Below are 23,776 nucleotides of genomic sequence, written 5' to 3'. Positions count from 1 at the left end.
CGATAACTTCGAAATTTTATGTTTGACTTTTAAATTGTATTTTCTTTCTGGGGCTGTCAATCGATAAAAATATTTATGTAAGGGATAATGTACAGCGAGCCGGTCATTGTTGTGAAAGAATCCCTGACAGGGCGATGCTGCACCACCAGAGTCCGACATCAGAGCTGCGCCCATAGCAACGGTCTGTTATACATAGCAACGGTCTGTTATACAGAAATTACAGACCGTAGAACGCTGCGATTGACCAATCAGAATCAAGTATCGCAATTAATCGCATGATTGTCCATAGTTAATCACGATTAATCGCACATTTTTTATCTGTTCAAAATGCACCTTAAAGGGAGATTTGTCAAGTATTTAATACTCTTATCAACATGGGAGTGGACAAATATGCTGCTTTATGCAAATGTATGTATATATTTATAATTGGAAATCAATTAACAACACAAAACAGTGAGAAATATTGTCCAGAAACCCTCACAGGTACTGCATTTAGCATAAAAAACATGCTCAAATCATAACATGGCAAACTCAAGCCCAACAAACAACAACAGCTGTCAGTGTGTCAGTGTGCTGACATGACTATGACTTGCCCAAAACTGCATGTGATTATCATAAAATGGGCATGTCTGTAAAGGGGAGACCTGTGTGTACCCATAGAACCCATTTCCATTCACATATCTTGAGGTCAGAGGTCAGAGGTCAAGGGACCTCTTTGAAAATGGCCATGACAGTTTTTCCTCATTTGTATACAGTCCCTAACATCGCTGAAGAAGATGAGATCAACAGCAACACTCCCATGATGCTGTTAGTGAAAATCTCCCAGTAAGACTCCAGTTTCCCAAGCTTGCTCTTTCCCTATTACAGTATATACATGCACATTTTTGCATTTTGTATGTTAATAAGACAGTTATGAGTCTGTAGTGCTCCATTGCTTTTAAGTTCAACCATCTAAAAGCAACAAGATCTTTAATGATGCCCCTTGTTGCCTGCAGAGAACAGAACAACAAGCAGTATCTTTTTTGCATGTGCGCACACACACACACACATCTGTTTCACTGCCAGTGCACCAAACCAGATGCTTAGTATTTGTTTTTAAAAGAAAAATCTTTAAGAAATGTCTTTAACAGAGAAACAGATAGTGTCACATGACTAAACCTCAGTGACAGTCTTTCTTTTTTTCTTAGAGTGGAAGTCAATGTGACTACACACTGAACAAACCTGCTAGGATGTCAGAGTTCACTGTAAAACAATGCGGGATAGATGTTCACTTGAAAATTTAGGATAAAAAGAGCAAAATGTATTTAATAGGCAGTGATATATATATGTTCACACATTGCATAAAAACACTTGTGAACAAATGAACTGAAAGCCCCGAGCTATTGCCATAAGGCGTGAATTACCGCCTTTATTTTTTTCAGTTATTCACCGACACACCAAAAGTGACAATTCCTCTCCACCACACCCAGAAACACCTGGCCCACATTTGTATAGAGCACAATCCATAATAACCACAGATATGATCCTTTGTGCTGAGCTGTATCCTGTGTGTGCTGTATTCCTTTCACATCTGACGACCACATTGTTGCATTGACTGAACGTTGTGGTGAGCCGCAGTGATGAGAGATGGTTGTCAGAGACGAAGCCATCAAAGGTTGTTGTTGGCTGTATGGTGGGTGAGGTGGAGGGTAAGAAGATCCAGGAGGTTGAAGGAACAGAACACCGAACCTGCAGGGGAAACTGTTTTGACTGGAATGGAAGGTCATGTGCAGCATTTCCAAAGGGACAAAGTGACACTACTATGTATCAGTGCACAATGTCGTCTTCATGCACTTGGAGGAGTCCTTCAGAGCAGGATATTTACAGCATGTTGCTCTCTTAAATGTGGGCCTCCATGGTTAGGTTTTATAAACTGTGAAACCGTACTCATCTGTTCAGTATTACTAGGATGTTGTCATGCAGAGCAAACATGCAAAAACAGCAAAATATATGCATATTTCTTATTAAATTTAACTTATTGTGAGCATATTTTATCTGTGCGTTAGCCCCGTGACAGACTGGGAATAAAGGAATGTGGGGAATAAATGAGCACCAGGTGACCCGGACATCTGTGTCTGGCTCTTCATGTCCACAAAGTCTTTCTTAATGCAAGACAGTTTGGACAGTTTAAGATTATCATTCCTGAGACATCTTTCAAGGATATCTAAAACATGTTGAGCTTGGATTCAGCTTTGACTTAGGCCTCAATATAAAATACACTATCTACAGTGTTGAAGGCGATTCTTTAAAGCTGGAGTAGGCAGATTGGAGCAAATATTATTTAAAAAATATTTTTATAAAACAATCACTATATCGTGACAGTAGTGCAGAAAAGAAAGAAAGGTAATCTGAAAGAAATCATGTGCCTCTGTGTCCTCCGGTGTCGTCCGGCGCTCCTAATGGCATCTGCAGGATTTCACAGACCGGAGGAAAACAACCAATCAGAGCCGAGCTGGAGTTTGCCGTCTCTGAGCAGCTTTCTCATTTTACAGCTAAACAGTGCACTACAAGATGTTTCTGAAAACATTTGAGGTGAGAAATGCCTAGTTTATGGATTTTTTGCCCAATGATGCCAAAAATATACTGCCTACTGCAGGTTTAAAACTCAAATTTCGGTCACGAGAAAAAGTGAGTAATATTTAAAGGTTTGGATTGGAAGTCATCCTGACACCCTGACAGGAGAAGGCTTACAAAACCAAAGGGTAAAAGAAAAAAAAATTCATAATATTTGTGTCTTGTTTTAGGACTATTTTAAAAAAAATTTAGTTATGAGCTGATATTCAAAAATACTCAAACGTTAATAAGTCAATGAAAAAGTAAAGAAACAAAAAACACCAACATTATACAGTGTAAACTGTTTAATTGGCATAGGCATAGTCTCAGCATTTTTTTTACTTTTTTTTACTTACTTTATATGTTATATATTGTATGATTTAATGCAAATATTTCTTATATTCTTATTTCGTATCTTTATTATGTACTTATAGGGGGGTCACCACTTCAAGTAATAATAATAATAATAATAATAGCTTGGATTTATATAGCGCCTTTCATGAAACCCAAGGACGCTTAACAAAGACATAAATAAACACAACAAATGTAACAGAAGCTAGAGGCCATAGGCCTTGGTGAAGAGGTGGGTTTTGAGGAGTCTTTTGAAGGTGTCCAGAGATGGTGCGTTGCGGAGCTCTATGGGGAGAGAGTTCCAGAGGGTGGGGGCTGTCACACTGAAGGCTCTGTCCCCAAAAGTTCGCAGTCTTGTGTGAGGGATGGAGAGCTGACCCGTGCCTGAGGATCTAAGGTTCCGGGGCTGTGTGTAAGGGTGGAGGAGGTCAGATAGGTACTGAGGAGCCAGGGCGTTGAGGGATTTGTAGGTGAGGAGGAGGATTTTGTAGGTGATGCGGGACTTGACCGGGAGCCAGTGGAGGTGGATGAGGGTGGGGGTGATGTGCTGCCAGGGCTTGGTGCGGGTGAGAACCCTGGCAGCCGAGTTTTGCACATACTGGAGCCTGTCCAGGGCTTTGCTGGGAACCCCGGACAGAACTCCATTGCAGTAGTCCAAACGGGAGGTGACGAAAGCGTGGATGAGGGTTTCTGCCACAGAGTCAGAGAGTGATTGCCGGAGACGTGAGATACTCGCGTGGACCAAGTACAGACTGTGGATTGGTGGCTGGAGAGGCGCCAGTTCACCTCCTGGGCACTGCTGGGGGGCCCTTGAGCAAGTCACTGGACCCCGAAATTGCTTCCCGGGCCGCCCACTGCTAATACTACGATGGGTTAAATGCAGAAAGTAAATTTCACTGTGTGCTGTGCAGTGTGTACAATGTACCTTGTGACAATAAAAGCTTATATTTACATATTTCCCCGCATATATTGTGTTATATATTGTAGCATTATGTACATAATTTACATTATACATACTCCTTTATTCCTTAGATTTTTTTTTTCATTGGAAGAACATTGCAAGGCATATAAATTACAGAGCAAATAAGTAGTCTTCTAATTTTCATCCATTTTTCCCTCCCACCCCCGACAATAAAGGAAGTAACCAATATAACATTAAATGTGATAAGACTTAAGGCAGTAATGACACCAAAATTAGAAACACACTAGACACATGAAATAATAGAACACATACAATATTTACATATAAAAAAAATAGATAATAATAGTAATAATAATAATAAAAAAATAATAGAGATTAATTTCTTACATTTTTATTATGTTTATATAAGAGCAACTACAGCATCCAATTTGTTTTGGCTTTTATTATTTAATAAAGGTGTATTTAATAAAAAAAAATCAAAATCAAAATGATGTGATGTGATGTCTTTGATAATAATAATGATGTAAAACCTTGTAATTACAACAAGCCTGAAGATTTTTAAACAGGTTGCACCTGCAGTTACTCGGCATCACCAGTAGGGGGCCCTGTGAGGTAGAGGCGCTCCAACACCAGCAGGCAGCCGGTCGGTGTCCTGTCATCCAGCGGCGGTGACAGCAGCAGCAGCAGCAGCAGCGTGGGCGGACCGGGAGAGACTACCACCACAGTCACACCGAAACCCTGCGGAGGAGAGCTTCATACACAATATTGAGCAGATATTTTTACATTTTTATGAACACCGCCCTCGCTAATATCTGGAGGTCGCTGCTTGAGAACTACTCTTCCTCCTGCCCGTGTCATGTGCAGCAGCAGCGGGGAGAACTTATGAAGTGACCGCCCGGCGTTAGCATCTCACCGGTGCAGGAGCCGTCGGTGCTGGCTGTGCTGGGCTGCAGGAAGGAACCGGGACTCGGTTGGAAGGTAAGCCAGGAAACTATGTATCACACCCGAGCCTTGTCGCTTCTCACACCGGCTGTCAGTCTGTGTTCACCTCGCTCTAAGAGCAGCACCGAGCCTCTCCTTCAGTGCAGGTATGCAGGCTTTTTTTTACCGGCGCTGCAGCAGCATGCAGGGCGCTCTGGGTGGGGTCTCCCGAGGCTCTCACAGAGGGGGACCCATGGGTGTCAGTCAGTGCATGACGTGTTCTCACAGGGAGAGTTGCAGGCTACACATGTGGACTGGCTCCCTATAGCCTTTCACATTATTGTGAAGCCTCTGGTGCCAAATATAACTGTTCGAAGTGAGAAAAACAGGTGTGTGTGTGTGTGAGCATAGGGTCTTATAGCCAGGGGTAGATTTATTCTCCTTCCCATGATTCACCTTGTTTTATTGATGCCTTGCTCTATTATGGCTGCAGGCCAAGGAATGGGGAGCTTCATCAATGAGGTGTGTATGAGAGAGAATAAGGCATTTAATACAATGTAACCCACAGGCAAAAATCCCCTTTATATATCATACTGTAAAATGCCGTAGTAAATCAAGCATGCTTGTACAGTACATGCTGCACACACACACCCACGCAGCTTATAAGAGAGATGAGTCGATTTTGAGATAAAAGAGGGGGCAGTTTCGGTTGCTGCCCTTGCTCAGAAATCCCACCGAGACAATTAAACTACTGACCTGTGTCATCAAGGATTTGTTTTTGGCTTCCTGTTTGGAAAGATGGTAGGAAGCAGACTTTTGGGCCAGATGGCAGGAGCGCGCGCACACACACACACACACACACACACACACACACACACACACACACACACGCTTAACCCATGCAGCACACACACACCTGGAGCAGCCGGTTGTAGGGAAACAGGATTAGTGGCCAGGGTTTGAACCTGTGACCTGCAGTTGTATACGTGGAGACTCGACTCTGTAGGGACCCTCTCCAGACTCTATTCTTCTACGCATGACCAGACTTGACCTTTTCAGAGACTGTACAGTAGATTCTTTTCCAGTGCTTTTATCTCAGTATGGGATTTTTGTTGCTCCAAAATGAATAAAAGTTACTTCCAGAAAAGAAGCAATAATTTGACTAAATCTGGCATTCCTTTCTGTTTCATTTCACACTGACTGTAGCTGGTAGAAGCATCTTGTTGTCTCATTGAATGGGATCTGAATGGGATGTAACTAATGTACCTACACAGAGAACGTTAGTTGTTGATTGACTGTTTTATTTTGGAGGGAAACTCTTTCAGTCAACCTGAATTTGCACATTTATGTTAAACGTTGAACACTGGAATCATATTTTCTGCAAAATTTTATAGCATTCTGATGCATATTTGCGAAACAGTACCAAAGAACGTATATTGCCAAGAAGTGAAAGTCAATTGTTCATTCCATTGCAACATCAGCGCCCAGCAGCAAAGCTACGCTTCCGCCATATTGGACTGAAAGTGACTACCAGTCATTTTGGCACTTGCATGTAAAAGGTGTTGCAATTAATGCTGCAGCTGACTGATTATTTTCGTTATTGATTAACCTGCTGCTGATATTCTTGATTAATCAATTAAGTTTTAGTAGGGATGCACTGATACCGATATTGGATATCGGGCCGATACTGACTGAAATAGCTGGATCGGGTGTTGGTGATCTATTTAATTCAATGTTTATGCTATATACATTATATTCTAGATGTTTATATAATATATACTGCTGGAATTTTAATTCCTGTTTAATTTCTTGTTGCATTAAAAAGATTTAAACTTTAAATTTTCAAGATTTTTTATAAAGTTGTTGGTAGGGATATAAAAATTCTAAAAACGTGACGGTACTCGTTTTTCTACAGTACCGTAGGTACCGCCAAGGCTCGAGACTAACGCCGTCTAAAATCCAAAAGTTCACAGTTAACTCACTATCGACGCGTCCAGGGAATTCACCCTGTTTTTTCCCTGATAACACTACACTGTGAGCAACGAATCTGTGTCGAAATCAGCAGGATGAGAGCTACAGTAGTTGCTAGCTACTGTTTGCATTGAGTTTTAATATGATGTGTTCAAGCAAGAGTATTGGGTGAAAGTAAATTATAACCTTATCATGATGTGTTCAAATGTACTGTAATCGTGTAAAATGAGAAACTTTAATAAATCCAGTTGTTTTGAAGGAGATGTTTTCACAGCAACATAAAATAGATAATACAGAGGGAATTATGACCTGTTAAACTTCCTAACACTACCTCTAAGTGTTGATTGTTTTGTTTTTTACCATGGTATCAAATTGGTATCGAAAATCGTGAAATTTCATTGGTATTGGAATTGACTACAAAATTTCTGGTATCGTGACATTCCTAGTTGCTGGTGTAACATTTAATATTTTAATAATAAATAATCTATAATCTATGTATTTATTTCCTAAATTTTATTTTACAAAGTCAGTAAAGCAACGTTTAAGTCAAGCCAGATGTTGCCATACACATAAAATAATGATCCGAGACACTTACACACAGTGAAGCATACAGTTGGTATTGGATCGGTACTCGGTAACGGCCGATACCCAAAGCCCAGGTATCAGTTTCGGGACTGAAAAAGTTGGATCGGTGCATCCCTAAATTTTAGGTAATTAAACTAGTGAAAAATGCATGTTAGAACTTCCTGAAGCCCAAGGTGACATTTTCAAATGTCTTGTTTTGTCTGACCTACGAATCCAAAGATATTCAGTTTACTATCAAGTAAAAACAGGGAAAAGACATAAATGCTCTCATTTGAGAACTGTAACTAGGTCATGTTTGGTATTTTTTTGCATGAATAATGACTTAAAAGAGTAATTGATTATCTAAATAGCTTCTGTGGCATTAAATCAATGAGTCATTTAGTCCAAATTAACTTTAAAGATATAGATAATTGTTTTAAAAAAGAGTGAAAACCCAAATCACACTAAAGTTTGAAATGGTCCTTTAACCGTCCTTAGCTGAACCTAAAACTAATCTTGATCATTTTAACTGTAAACCGCTTTGCAATAAAACATGTCCTGACTTTGACACTTTCAAATTACAACTGGAAGTGCTTCTCATGGTCTGAAGACAAAAGTAACACACACACGCAGCTCTGAACGGGAAGCCGACAGCATCCTGCAAGACGTGTCATCTTATGAATCGTCACTCTGTATATGTAAATGTGAGTGTGTTCGGTGTCTGTGAGCACGGTGGCATTTCGCAGGTGTGTTTTTGATCTCTTTATCTCTTTCCTCTGGCGCACTGAGTGTGCGGTGTTAAAGCGTGTTTGAACAGGTCGTATAGAAAAGCAGCAGTGACAATAGCAGGTTTATTTCTGGGCCGCCGCTTTGAGAAGTGAAATGCACCTTCATGTTTATAGGGAGCTCTCCGCCGGGTGCATCGGGGCGGAAAACTAGTTTGGTTTTCCAGGAGCCCTCCAGCATTTTCACAATGCATTTTTCATGGCAGTTTGCCCATGAGTGGATCTTCTCCAGGGCCTACAAGCTGTTCTGTTTATCTTTCCTGCTTGTGTTTTATGTCATTACTTGTCACTGCAGAAGTACCTGTAAGATGTGCCTGTCAAGAAATTTGAACAGAATTTTTTGACGAAAGCAGGAAACAACAGCATGTTGTGAACTGTCAGGTTGTGCAAGGAGACACTCTGTTCTCTCAACATCTTACTCAACTTTAAACTGCTGCTTATATCTAATTTCTTTCCACTTATAACCCATATCCAAAGCACCATTTTGGTCATGTTATGTGCATTCATGTTCATGTTTTTCTTGCTGTGTGTTAAGCAAGTATAATGATGTTAGATGTCGAAAAATAGTGAAAAATGCCCATCACAACTTTGCGGATCCAAGGGAACACCTCTAAAGTGCTTGTTTTGTCTGACCAACAGTCCAAAACTCAAAGATATTCAGTTTACAAAAATATAAAACCGGCAAATCTTCACATTTACCTTTTTTTCCCCATTATCATTAGCCTCTTTACTTCACACTGTATTTATCATTATGCACCAAAGCACCAAGACAAATTCCTTGTATGTGCAAAGCTGTAATAAAACTGTTTCTGATTTTGTTAGTGGAAACCAGCAAACTTTTGGCATTTTGCTTGACAGATGACATTTTGAAATGTGGCCTCTTTAGGGATGCTAATTTTGAAAAAATGTCTTAACCGATAACCGACAAGATTTGTGCCTCGCATGCAGCGGTGCGCCAGCTGCAGTGTATGAGCACAACAGACAACTGAGTCCCCAGTTCACCCGTACGGGAGTGTATGCTGCGTTCACTGTTATCGTGGGACCTTGTGAACTGTTTCCAGTTCATCAGTCTCCAACATGCATGTTGGTTTATAACTGCAGCAGAAACGATACTGAATAATTTAAACCCCGACAGGTTTTGCACGTAAGCACGGAGGTGTCTGTGGTTATTTTGCAACCATCTGGTGCTGGTGGTTGCACGAAATGCAGCCAGCAGATCTGCCTTGCGTAATTGCGGTTTGACAGTGACATCAGCACTGCAATTAGAGAACACAGACGGAGCAGATACCTGCTGCCTTCAGATGTGAAGTGTAAAGGAAGGGCTGTCAGCTGTCATAGATGACAGATGCTGGTAAGAATCACATGTTAATCTTGATTTTGTCTCTCTGGCATTGATATGATCAGAATAAAGCTGAAGGTTTTCTGTGTGATCACATGTCAGCTTTCTCAAACTCTGTCTCTCTCTTATCATTTCTCTTTCACTTTTGTCTGTCAGTGTCTCATGCTCACTGTTTTTTTTCCTTTTCATTTCCCCTCACATTATCGCTCTGAATCAAAACCAGATTGGCCTTATCAGCATGACAGATACACCTGTGCTGCCAGAGCACTCATGCAAATCAGTTACACAGATGATAGAATTGAATACAAAGCAAGTTCATCCTTTCTATTTTTACTTTACGGAACAAAATAAATGGAGAACCAAACAATAAATCACCGTATTTCAGGGATAACAGGGAGGATTTGTGTTACTTTCTGTGACAGAACTTTACATTTACAGTTAAACTAATCCTCTTTTCAACACCCAGCATTATTTTAATCCGTTCTATGTGTTGAAAGTTGTTGTTGGTTTCATTTTCCTTTTCTAGCCTCGAGATGGAGACCGAAATAGTACATCAAACAGATTGTCGAGGGTTAAACTGACTGAAGGATCAGTGGCTGTTCAGTATTATGCACAGATGGGTCACAGAGATCATGAGTGGATTGAATTAAGGTTATGATAGCAATGATGAATAACAGGAAGATGTACTGTCTTTCAGTAGCTTTGTAACGTCCATCTTACGAATCTTTTAAATACAAACTGAGAAACACTGCTTCTGAATATGTCAGCTGGTGCTGGAGATATTTTATGAAAACTATTAAATATTCTACTGTTACAACTCATGTCTATACAGCGTAGACACCACAGACCCCTTCTAGATGGGACCAAAAGCAGGCCATTCATTTTAAAAGGTCATGGTCGACAGATGCACGTGCACATGTCCACTTTTTTAACTGCTGTGCAAAAATATTGAACCATTTCAGGATTTCCCCAGGAAATGGGTTAGCAGAGATGGCGCACATTAACACCTGATTGGGCTGTTTGTATTTCTTGAGAAGGTCGGCGTTGCGATATTGGCGCATATCCAAAAACCTGTTGATATCCAAGTCTTTCATAATATTTAAAAGTAAGTGTGTTTCTCCTTCCGACCAGAAAGGTGGGCTTTTCTTTTGGGCATGCATCTCTGCAAACTGTCGGCTAGTTGGTTTGTGTATAACGCACAGAGCTGGCTGTAAACGGGCCAGATGCCATGTATCGCAAACTGTCATAAAAAACCCAATTGAGACGCATATTCCGCTGTATTCATGTCCACAGAAAGCTCCTAAAACCTGAATAATATCAGCATATCCCACATGTCTTAATCAGAAAATGCTCCATTCAGATTAATGCCTAATTCAGAATATGCTATTGACATGACCCATATCAACTTCGGAATATTGTGATATCCGGAATAATAGTGGAATATTAGTGTGCATGTAAACGTAGTCAGTGTTCAGATCGGTTGCATTCGTACAACCATTTATCCATTACTTTAAGATAACTGTTTAGACTTCTGTGCTTGCTTGCTAACTAGTTAATATTCATGCACTCTCAGTTGAAACAGTGTTCAGGTGTTACAGCTGACCCATTATGCAGATTTTTCATTCATTTCCTTTTTTTTCAAATAAGTTGCTCTACTCCGCAATCTTTCCATGTAGCCCCTGGCAACTGCAAAAGTGTCACCTGGGATACAAGTACCACTGGTTGGAAACGTAATGTTAATCACTGGTTTTAACAATTGCACCATTTGATTTGTGTGTTCTGCAACAGATTATACTTTTTTTCTCATCAAAACAAAAATGTATCAAATTTTGTTATTGTCATCAGTGAATTGATCCTGACTGCCTGAAGTCTGACATAAATAAACCGCATCGTCACACTCGGTGATAATCCTTCACTACCATGTAAACATGTTTTCATGGTATTTTATATAACGATATGGAAAATAAATGACTCTCCATTGGAGGAATCCATCATCTTTTTCTTGAACTTGTAGTAAAAAGTCTGGATGAATAGCAAACTGTCTATCAAAAAGGAATTTTAATCTGCGCATTCTGTGGCATATACTGGCCTCCAAGTTTCAATGTCCACTCGATGACAATGCTGTCCCCCGGCCAGAGTTCTCCTGAGGGACTCCAGACTTCTCCATGAAGATCCAGAATGACTCCTCTCTTGTTTCTTTGAAAACCACAATTATGACCTCCATTTTTCCTTCTAAATATTCTTTTCAGAGCCAATTCTCTCTCCCCCCGCTATCTCACCCTAATGTGGCATCTGTGGGCAATTACCATTACGTTTTCATACAAGGCCAGCCAACAGAGGAAGCTGTTGTATTGGAGCTCTCAGCGTGAGTTTGCTGGCTGCGTTGAGGGACGGCAGGAAGGAGGGATGGTGGGAGGGATGGATGGATGGCTGCTGAGGAGGTCTATTCATGTCTCCAGGCGAGGCCATACTTGAGTAGACTCTTATTGTGACGGCGACCTTCCTGTCACCATGCAGCTCACACAAAGCGGCTTCATATGAGGGTCAGCTGAGCTGCTCTCTTTGTTTCTCATCCTGTCTGTCACCTCCTCACTCTGTCTCTCTTTCCATGTCGCTCTTTACTGTGTCAGTTAATGTTTATTTATTGAGTTCTCTTTATAGTATATATATCAAAACAGCCATTCATTCTAAAGTGATGGATTTAGGCAATTTGGTTTAGTTTACTGACTTACATTACAAGACAAGGACCCATAAAATATATAATGAGACCTTGCGAAGAGAGCAGCATTTAGACTCACATTGTGACAAGAGGAGTGGTTGCATGACCTTTAGCCTTATGTGTGATAATCAGAGGATGTCCTGTTACTTCCAGCAAAAGCCAAGTCCAGTGTGCAGTGTAGTCTGGTTTAAATCTTAAATGAGAGTTGCTTTCCATTCTTTCATCAATACTGTGTCCTTGAGAAATTTCCAGTGGATCTTCTCAGTAACCAATGTTAGACCGTGTGAATATGTATGATGGCTAACCTGTCTCCTAGAAATTACATTTATGTTAGGGCTGTCAATTGATTAAAATATTGAATTGTGATTAATCGCATGATTGTCCATAGTTAATCCTGATTAATCACAAATTAATCACACTTTTTTTAATCTGTTCAAAATGTACCTTAAAAGGAGATTTATCAAGTATTTAATACTCTTATCAACATGGGAGTGGACAAGTATGCTTGCTTTATGCAAATGTATGTATATATTTATTACTGGAAATCATTTAACAACACAAAACAATGACCAATATTGTCCAGAAACCCTCACAGGTACTGCATTTAGTATAAAAAAATTATGAAATCATAACATGCATAACAAACTCAAGCCCAACAGGCAACAACAGCTGTCAGTGACTATGACTTGCCCAAAACTGCATGTGATTGTCATAGAGTGGGCATGTCTGGGTACCCATAGAACCCATTTTCATTCACATATCTTGAGGTCAGAGGTCAAGAGACCCCTTTGAAAATAACCACGCCAGTTTTTCCCTTGCCAAAATCAGGTTTGGAGCATTACTTAACCTTTTTTCCCGACAAGCTGGTATGACATGGTTGGTACCAATGGATTCCTTAGGTTTTGTAGTTTCATATGATACCAATATCTTCACTCTAGCTTTAAAACTGAGCCTGCTACAACCTCCAAATTTGACCCATCCGTTGCCCCGGCCTCCAGCCCATACAAACTTTTGTCGCTCTTTATACTACGTCACCTGACTTCGTCCTCTGCTCCTGTTATAATTACTACGGCCACTAGAGGTCGTCATCGTCTTCTTGTATTTGTATCGGTGATCGACCATGTGAGTAGTTGATAAAGGCTTTCTACTAATAGTGGGTGTAGCAGGCCCATTCTAACCCACATCTATGAGGCTGATAACTGCTGATAACGGCCATTCAATTGGCTGATAACCTTCGAAGCTGGTGTTGGTCTCCGATATTGCTACTTGCAGTTTTCTCAAGCTCTTGCACTCAACACTGCACTTCCTTGGGTCTTCAGCAACACATCCACCAAGTGTGAAGTTGATCGGATGAACCGTTGTCGAGAAACTCGACAGACATACAGACAGAGACTCCTTCCATTTTAATTAGATATAAATGTGATTTGTAGAAGACAGGGTTGATGAGGGAGATTTTGCTATACGGTGCTCAGGCAACTTTGGATAAATAAGTTTTAATGAGGAGTTCGCAATTCGGAGTCGATTTTCAAAGCATGGTGTTCCCCTCTGACTCACGGGGTTACAATGTTCTTAATTCTACAGATGAGGTCAACATGTGGTTGACCTCATCTGTAGAATTAAGAGTGTGGCAGTAGTTTGAGGGTGATATGATGCCTGTAGTCAACAAACATGACACTGTTGCTCTACTGTTGACATGGTAGTACTCATAAAGAGTTTTTAAAAAAGGCTTGACCTCAATTACATAAACCTCATGATTATAAGTTTAGTTTGCCCTGTTTTGTTACAAAAGTGTTTTGGATTTCTGCCTTTTCGATGTTCTTTGTGGATGTTTTGGAGGTCAGTTTGTAGTTGTTGGCAGAGCAGCCAGCCAGTGAAACTGTGGCTGCAAAATATTCCCAGAACATGAAGTAAGTAAGTACCAAAATAAAAATATTTTAAAACTGATATATTCATTTTTTACCCATTCGATATTTAATTGTAGAAAAGGGGCAGGAGATAAGAGAGAATTGGTTTTATTCAACTGTGAAGTTAAAAGTAGCATGCATGTATGAACCTGCCTTTACTCTTTTATGTTCCTCTGTTAGTGCTGTGTCAGGACAGGTGTATCTTTCATGCTTGTTGAGGCCATTCTGGTTTTGATTGAGCAAGATAATGGGTGGGAAAAACATGTGTACACAGAAACAAAAAGAGTGGAAGAGATCCTGTTTCTCTTCCTTCCTCCCTCTCTTTCGTCCCTCATCTTCCATCACACCATCCTGCTGTCTCTATAGCGACTTCTTTCACCAGCTTCTATTTTATAAGAGACTCGACTAGCGGAAGGGAACCAGACGTCCTCTATGCTGAGAAAACTCTGCTCCATCCTCTCAAGTCCTATACCTGGCACAGTAGCTGAGAGACCATTATACTCTCTCCAGTGGCAGTTTTGGCAGTCGAATGTGCCATGAGGTGTTGGAACAGTTGAAGTGATGAATGGCAATGCTGGCTTTTTCTTTAGGGACTTTTTCCGTTAAGTCATTTCTACTTTATTGCCCTGCAGTTGCCAGTGATTATTTACTCAATGAGCTAATCAGTTAATATGAACTGACTTTACCCAAAGCTTTCACTGACATGTTTTTCTTGTATTTCCAATCTCAAGTCAAGTCATTATGAAATACTTTTGCACCAGTTTATTGAGCAAGAGGGTGTTTTTTTAGGCAGACCAGAAAACTTAAAGCTGCTATAAGCAATACTGGTATATTAACAATGGATCAGATTACTTAGTGCAGGCTGTTCTCATTCACCGTTCGTAGCTATGCCAACGAAAAGTAATACACTGTAATTCGTATTCATCCCACAAAATCAATTTGTTTGTATTCCACGTAATTGTGAACCAGGAAGTATGAAGAGCAGCAAATACCGTGTAGGGAGGGGGTCGGGTGGATGGGTGGGTCAAAAAACACCGGTCTTTCGCCCAGGAGACCGCTGTTTGTGCCCCGTGAGAAACCTGATGTCAACGTTGATTTGTCTCGTAACTTCCCTACTTAATTTACGCCACTTTCTGAGTTATTTTAACGCAAACCACAATCTTTTTCTAAACCTAAATAATTTTGTTGCCTAAACCTAACCAAGTTGTTTCCTGTGAAGGCGGAAGTTTATTTTGAAAGAAACTGTAGAGAAAATTGACACATGTTGTTGGACATTCGTAGGAAAACGCACAATAAATGAAGAATAACTTTTCGGAAGATATCATACAAACTGTTGTATGAGGATACGTTGCTTAGTGTTATTTGATAGTTGCTCATAGTGACAAATCCACAGAGAATTATAACCAGACTCTGCAGTTCTTTTCAGGTCCCCAGGTGATTTAGTGTCTTTCAACTCATTGTTTTGGTTTTAAGGCCCGTAACTTCAGTCATCACCGTCGTTTTCATACGCAACAGGCATCTGTTTATAGCAAAAAATAGCTAAAAAGAAACCCTCACTGTACAGCACCAAACAGTTAGCAACTAGCTGGTGATCGTTGTGTGCATTTAGCAGCTAAAGCACCAGATATTTCCCTCAAGAGTTGGTGGAGACCAAAAACAGAGCTAAAAGAGAGTGAATTTTGGAGTTATATTCATCAGGTGGACACAAACATGACTCCAAATGGTATGCAAATGTTGCTCCATATATGCTCAATGTATTCTCATAACAATGGTACGTATGATATCTTACGAAAAGTTATTCCTTATTTTTTGTGCGTTTTCCTATGAATTTCCAGCAACACGTGTCAATTTCAGGTTTCAGGTTTAGGAAAAGATCGACTTAGTTAGGTTTAGGAAAAGATTGTGGTTTGGGTTAAAATAACTTCAGAAATGAACTGAAGTATCTGTCAGCACTCATTAGGGTAATAACACAGAGACTGGTGGAGGGTTACACTGTTGCACTGTTGTCTCTGCAGCTTCACCCAAACTAAACTCGCCCTACGGCTCATTGACAGAAACGAGTAAACTAATGCAGATGTTTGGCTTAGCAGACAGACAGACATGCACGCTGACCCATGCACGCACCACATGCATATGGATGTGAATTAACAAGCGCAAACATATTAAAGTGCATGCATATACACACACAGTCCTGCAGTTTGTAACTACGCAGCATGTTGTTAGACACACATGGGCAACTGTATTTGATTGACATAGAAAATTAGTCTCTTCCACATCCATCTCTCTTTTCCCTCAACACATGTCATCCCATTCTCTGCTTTGCTGCAATGCTTCTGTTTTTTTCTCTTTGACTTTTTTTTTTTTTTGCTCCTCGCTCCTTTCATCTTCTCCCAACATGACATAAAAGTTTCTCTGCTTTTTTCATCTTTCTCCATCTGTTGCTGTATTTTCCTCTTCTCTCTGCCTTGATACATGCCAGGTCATCTGCACACAAGAGGCAGCTTGTGGCCACAGCGTTATTGTCATGTTAACACTGTGGTAGAACATTTCCAGCCATAATGAATGCTTACGGTACTTTTGAATACTTTTTTTTTTTTAATGTCACCACCAACATTTTAATGTGTCAAGATCTTTACAGAAGCCAGCAAGAGTTACCTCGAGGTTGTATTTGATAGCAAGCCCTTCAAAGATCATACCACTTCTTTTTTTTTCTTCTTGTCTTCCTGTGCAGACAGCTTTGCAAAATAAATGTGTGGGTGTAAAATGAAGTGCAGTGTGTCGAGGTTTGAATATTGTGAGATTCAAAGGCTGCTTTCCCACAGGCCACATGTCAATCTAGAGTATAGGAAACACTTGACAGCAGTAGCCTGTGCCAATCCTTTAATCATCTCTTAATGACTTTCATGGGAGACATTTCTCACTATGACGAAGATGTGAGATTTTTTGTGCAAAACCAGGCGTGGTGGAAGTTTAGCCGAGGATTTTAACTTTCTCCGATTTTGCCCCGGTTTCAAGTTGCCAATTAAATCTCTCCTGCTGACACAGCCGAGTAGAGTAGAGTAGAGATGATTGAGCTTAGAGGCAGACAAAGAATGTAGGCCTGACCTCTGACCTGCTCTGATTGTCTGCTGTTTTATCTCTGTACAGTTAAGCAGCTTTTTTATGCTGTTCCCTTATTTATTAAGTCCAAAGGACATTCTGCCAGAGGAGAAAAAACATATTTTTTTAAGCATATGAGCTCCGCATTCAGTTCACCTATATTTTATAAAGCGTATTTTGCAACTAAGGATTATTTTCATTATCGGTTAATCTGCCAATTATTGTATTGTTTTAGTACTTAGTTAATCTCGATAAATTGTTTGGTCTTAAAACATCAGAAAATAAAGAAAAATGTCCAACACAATTTCCTAGAACCCAAGGGAATGTCATCAAATGTCTTGTTTTATCCAACCAAGAGGTAAAAAAACAAAGATATTTAATTTATCATAATGCAAGACAAGAAGAAGCAGCAAATTCTCACATTTTTCAACAATTGTATTATGATTGTTTTTATCAAAATAGTTGCCTAGCAATTTTCCTGTCATTGGACTTATCATTTTTTATGCCTCCGTGGTCTGAGACATTATGTTTTCGGATTGTCAGTCCATCCGTCCTTCCGTCCGTCCATTCGACCCATTCTCGTGAACGTGATATCTCAGGAACGCCTGGAGGGAACTTCTTTACATTTGGCACAAACGTCCACTTGGAATCAAGCATGAACTCATTATATTTTAGTGGTCAAAGGTCAAGGTCACTGTGACCTCACATCCGTCTGATTTTTGGGATATTTCAGGAGCGCCTTGGGCAAATTTCTTCAAAGTTGGCGCAAACGTCCACTTGAACTCAAGGATGAACTGATTCGAAATTAGAGTTCAAAGGTCGCTGTGATCTCACGTCATTCCCATTCTTGTGAAGAGCGATATCTCAGGAAAGCCTTGAGGGAATTTTTTCAAATTTGATAAGGTCACTGTGACCTTACAAAACAAGTTTTGGGCCATAACTCAAGAATTCATGTGCAAATCATGAAAATTTCACACAAATGTCTAACAGGATTAAATGATGAAGTGATGACATTTTGGACAGACATGGACGTAAACTGTATCTTGATTGGTTGGCGGGGGCAAATAACCGTGATGCGGTAGCTGTAGTTTTCACTTTGATACAATTGTTAAGGGATGTGAATGAAAAAGCTTTATTGCGAGTACTCAAGCTGCCGTTCGAATGTGTTGAAGCTGCCGTGTTTTGATCCAGATTAGCTGACTGAATTATGCATTAGCTTTTCCCAGGCAGCCTTTTGCAAATATTTATACATACACTCTGCAGTGTGCTTAGATGTTATATGTGATTATACGGTGTAAATATTTCATTTACTTTTCTTCAGTCATTATTCACTGGCAAGTGTCGCAGATGGACCCCGTATATTACACCACTGTATGTCTTCATAAACAACCTTAACAATGCAACGCATAGGAACTAAAGTCACATCTCTCACATTCATGAGACGAAGTCACTGACACGGTAAACTGGATAAATAAGCCAGCACAGACAATAAGTGACACTTGCCCTAGAAATACTGATACTAATAATTTAAAAAAATATTTATTTCTAGGATTGGGATAGGTGAATGGGCTATACTGTATTACAACCATTTTGACCTCTACGATCATGGTTTTCATGTCTATCATGCTGCAGCAGGCAGAAGTGAATGGAGGGAAATGGGCTGCAAGGTGCTTTACAGGAATGTGAGGTATTTCTTACGGTGCAGTGGAGCCACACAGTGAGGCAGGTTGGACACAGGTTGCAGCACATGGGGAATCGGTGATCGACCGCAGAGCTAATCTTTGTGCATTTTATTCTTGTAAGCTTGGAGCTTTTAATAACGCTTCGATATAGCATTTAAACATCAATAAACCACAACAAAATGATATCGATGAAAAGACTTGGAGCTCCTACAATGCCACCAGATCACATTTGAATTTCTACTGTTTTATGGCACAGAAGGAGATTGCTTTACAGAACAGGGTGAGGGCACTGGTTTTCTGCTAAAATGGATTTGAAGCTTTTGAGAGTTTCTCACAATGGCAGATGGTGTAAGGATTGGAAAACAGATGGAAAAAACACACAGTAAAGTGAATGAGAAAACCAAGTGTCACCAGGGAGCGGGGAGGGCATACAAGGCTCCAAAGGCCTTTTTGTGACTGTAAGTAAGAGGGGTCTTAATTTTAAGATACTTCTACGAAACTCTAAAAGAAATTCTGCATTCATTCTGCCGAGGTGTCGCATTTGACGGTATGTTTACGTACATATAAAAATGCTACAGTACCTACTCAGAAGCTTTAAGAAGCTGCTTCCTGTGTGTGTGGTTTTGTACAGTATGCATGTGTACGTGGGTGGGACACAAATTGCACTTTGAATTGCTAATTGCAAAATGCATTGTCATATGAATAAAGAGACCAAAAAATTCAAATGGCATTACATTTTGCAATTGACAATTCAATATGCAAAGGTGTACATTTGATGGTACGTTTACATACATATGAAAATGCTCCCTACACAGTAGCTTTAAGTAGCTGCTTCTGTGTGTGTGGTTTTGTATATGTGTGTGTGTAAGTGGGTAGGACACATGTCAGCACCCTTCCACACCGATCTGAGTTGAGGCGTAGCAGCACAGCGGCTGATTGACTAATGAACTTCTCGCTCTCGTTAGCATTGGGAACCAGTGTTGTATCATGTACAGTGAGCCACACTCGGTCGCTGCTTTTTTTTTTTAACATATGAAGGAATTTGCTGTAGAGTTAAGTTTCCCAAACCCCATCCTCACTTTCCCAGTATGATTACAGGAAACAGTTGGTGAACACAATAAAAAAAGGATGATAATGTGGAGTCACGAAAGCCTCAGGAAGTCACGAAGTCAATGTAGAATTTGGATGAAATATTGGTCGGGAAGGAGATAAGTGCTCCTCTGTTTTCTCTGCCGATGCCATTTATCATTTATTGTTTTGCTCTCTGAGATGACGATTTCTTAAACTGACATACTCCTCATGTTTTGGCAGATGTTTAATCATTTAATTAGAGTTTGTTTGTATAGGTAGCAGCAGATTACACGCATACACACACTCATACTACAGCAGGACTCTGCAAACAGAAAGGAAATGACCCCCTGTGTTATGACTGTAACATCTGGTGCAGATGAGAGCCCAGAGCATACGTGGTCCTATGGTTTGGGGGGTGGAGGGTAAAAGTACACGGCATAACTCACTGTTAATCTATGTGACCTACTCGTGCTTTGTTACATCACAGCATCAAACAGGATGATGGAGAGAAACATGCAGATGTACAGTTTTTTAGAAGCTTCCGGAGGCAGGATTTTGTAGGATCAGTTGAACAGATGAACGCATCATTTTCCTGAAATCGGAAGCTTTAGATTTATTTCTTTACGCCCAGATGAGTTTCTGGTGTAAAGCACGATCGCTTCTCTGCCCACAGGAAGTAATGAATTCAAATTTAGGGGGGGAAAATACAAGCTATCTCCTAAAAAGCATGCAAGCAAGTCCCATGTCTGAAATTTTGCCTCGCCAACATCTTTTTCCGTTTACTTTGAAGCAAAGCATCACAAACATGAGCTTGCTACATGCAGTGTGCTTACCAGTGTAAGGCTCAAGACTTCAGCTTTCACCTGGAGCAGGCAATTTTCTTGAGGCTGCAGTCGGTCAGTTTCCATGAACACAACTTCCGAAAAGCACCGTCCTGAAAAAAATGGCATTAACCCTCAAGGTAAAATGGACCCAGTGGTGCTGTTGGGCAGGTTATAGTGCCTATTAGAGCGGAGCAATGCCAGCGTAATAAAGTTCAAACCTACCTGGCATTAATCTGCTGCTCAGTCCCCAACCAATTAACTTGGAAGTGCTCTGGTAATTGGCAGTTTTACAGCACCTTCCTCTTGGAGAGCAAAGAAAAGAGCATGACTCTTCCCCCAATATACCATTAACCTGTCAAATGAAAATAAATACCAGTTTGGACCTGAGATTCAGCAGATATCTGGCTTTTTTTTAACACAAATGAAGCCAAAGTAACCATGGTTATTCTGATTTATTCTGGCTCATATAGCGCCCAGATTAGCTTTTCAGGAATTATGCTAAGGCGTTTCCATATCCCATTTAGTGCATGAACTCTTTTTCGACAAAGGCAAAAAAACACTTTAAGCGAACATAAAAAAAATGTCTGCATTTGAGAAATTTGAGTTTCCATTTAGCTTCAAAAATGCGAATTAAAATACAAATGTCACCAAGTTTCTAGAACCAAATATTACACAAAGACGCACCGATTCATTTCACCCCAAAATATTATAGTGAAATAGCAGGTTGCATCCAAAATGTTGTACTACCCTGCAAAAAAATCTGATTTGTCAAACCATAATTCTGACAGTACATTAAATGTTAAGCAGCGAATAAAGAGCAAATGAAAAAAAAAAAGCTCCAGTATGCAAGGAGGAGCAGAAACAAGAGAAGACAGAAAGAGAAAGAAAGAGAGGGGTGGGGGAGGTTTAGAGAATGAAAGGAGACGAAGCAGAGATTAAGTTTTGGACTGCTTAACATTAGGATCCATTCATCCATCCATTGGATATTAAAGCGTATTGACATGCAGTCACAGTGAGTTTCCATGCCACAGTGACTGGGTGCCTCAGCCTCAAAGAGCAGAATCAGGGAGCAATGTCAGGACAAGTCTTGCTTGGGTGCCAAGGGGATTGCCTTTGTTTCATTCTGTCTCGGCATGTCAGGAAATGTCACCCTAAAAAGGATCCAATCTCGCCGCTGTTCTGCTGCAGTCCCCTATACTATTGGCACATCAGGCTGCAGCAGTGCAGTATTGGTGGTGTGATTTTCTAATCTTTGTCTCATCAATCTCAACCTAAATAGAATAAAAAACGACATTGTTTAGATGTTAAAGCCCAGCGGTTGATTCCCAATCAGACGGTTTTGTAATGACTTTTACTTCTTCCGCTTTGAAGATGCATAACTTCCTGCTGGGTGCTGATGACACCGTCGCAGCGATATCGCCGTCCAATCAGGGATCGGCATGAGCCTCTGTGGACTGACAGCAGGAGCGATGTCATGTGGTGTACAGCACAGGGATTACAGCCTGTAATCTGCCTGTCATGAAAACCCAACTAGAGGAAAAAAAAAGAGAGAGATCATGATCATGGAATAACAAATGTCGGATGCTGGAAAAAGGATGAGAAAAGATTGATTATGGACCACACAGCATCTCTTCTTTAGCCGTATGGAGAATTGCAAAAATCCTGACGTGTGAGGCTGAAGCAAAGGCTGTCAAGTGAGTTTTTACAGTACATAGGCTACTGTATGTACAGTATGTGAGCGTGTGTGCAGGGTTGCATGCTTTATTTTATAAGTACATCTGAGTCTGTGTTACTGTCAGCGTGCACACAAACACTCAACACCGCAGAATAAGCAAGGGATGTGGTTATGGATTGTTCTGAAGGTTTCTATTTGCAGGGGTGTGTTTATCCTCTGTGACCGTAGGAGAATGCTCTGGCTTCCACATGTGACCACAGAGACCAAAACACACACTGACCTGGGCAGCTGAGAGGCAAAAAAAAATAAAAGTCAACTTTTTGTAGCCGGCCTAAACATTATATACAGTCAGTGTATCAACATACATGCTAAAAATTAAAATTATGGATGATAATTCAATTTTACGTCTCTCTTCAAAAGGTATTTGTTTAGTCGGGTCTAATTTTCTTTATGTAGGTATACTGATGTTTTGTGTTTCCCATCTCAGTTTAGCGTGTTAGAATGCTAACATTTGATAATTAGCAGTAAACACAGCTGAGGCTCATGGGAATGTCTTTAGTTTTGCAGGTATTTGGCATAGACTGTATATAAGAAGTGGACGTAGTCACTGTGACCCACTGGTTTGTGGACTGCCGTTTTGAAGCCGTAAGTTTGGCATTTTGACCGTCGCCGTCTTTGTTTTTGGACGTCTTTTTTGCAACCAGAAGCATACTTGCCAACCCTCCCGATTTTCACGGGAGATTCACGTTTTTTTATTGCCCTCTCCCGGTTTCCTCCCGGTGTCATAATTCTCCCGCATTTCTCCCGATTTATGACGAATTTTCACACCTTTTTTTCCTTTCCCTTATCCCAACCTGTTACCGGCACTGTATCGTGTGTATAAGCCCCAACCGGACGACAATACAGCTACACCTAATGTTGTTTACTGGAAGAAGAGAGGTGCTCGCGACACAACTCGGTTTGCGCTGCGTTCTTTGCACATCACAACGCACAGTGCCAGAAGTTGGGCTTTGCTCGATGCAGAGAAAAGCCATCGTGGCGTGGTGCAAAACCATTGGAAAAAATGTGTTTCAGAGCACAGTGGTGCCGTTGTCGTGTTGTGTCTGAAAGTGCCTTCAGTGAGTGAGAGACGGAGAGGGAAATGGAGAGTACTAACAGAAAGAGTACTCAAGCAGGCGCTAGAGCTGGCGTTGATGACGCGTAACCCAGTCTCCTTCAATAGGCCTTGTAAAACGTGTGTGGCGCGTTCAGTTCGGCTCTTTTCTGTCAGTGCAGGTGTGTGTGTCTGTGTCTGTCTCTCCCCGCGGAACAGCTGCTGCGGGGAGGTGGGGGAGGGGTTATTCGGCGATGATTCGAA

At 40.7% G+C, this 23,776-nt stretch overlaps 1 protein-coding gene across 8 annotated transcripts in view; it reads left to right on the top strand.

The window, feature by feature from the left end:
* Window positions 1-4,538: 4,538 nt before the first annotated feature.
* The window catches only part of rhbdf1b (rhomboid 5 homolog 1b (Drosophila)), a 45,700-nt gene continuing 26,462 nt past the window's right edge, over window positions 4,539-23,776 (top strand). For 4 of the 8 annotated variants that reach the window (XM_074619531.1, XM_074619527.1, XM_074619529.1 and 1 more), the window contains exon 1: window positions 4,539-4,843. The gene's annotated coding sequence lies outside the window, so the exon portion shown is untranslated. Of the gene's footprint in view, window positions 4,844-8,019; window positions 8,068-23,776 lie in introns of those variants that run through there. The other 4 variants (XM_074619533.1, XM_074619530.1, XM_074619528.1 and 1 more) reach the window with 3 other exon arrangements.

Source organism: Sebastes fasciatus, chromosome 20, assembly GCF_043250625.1.
Source record: "Sebastes fasciatus isolate fSebFas1 chromosome 20, fSebFas1.pri, whole genome shotgun sequence".
NCBI lineage: Eukaryota > Metazoa > Chordata > Actinopteri > Perciformes > Sebastidae > Sebastes > Sebastes fasciatus.
Note: the sequence above shows the minus strand (reverse complement) of the source record. Positions and strands in the feature narration are given on the sequence as shown.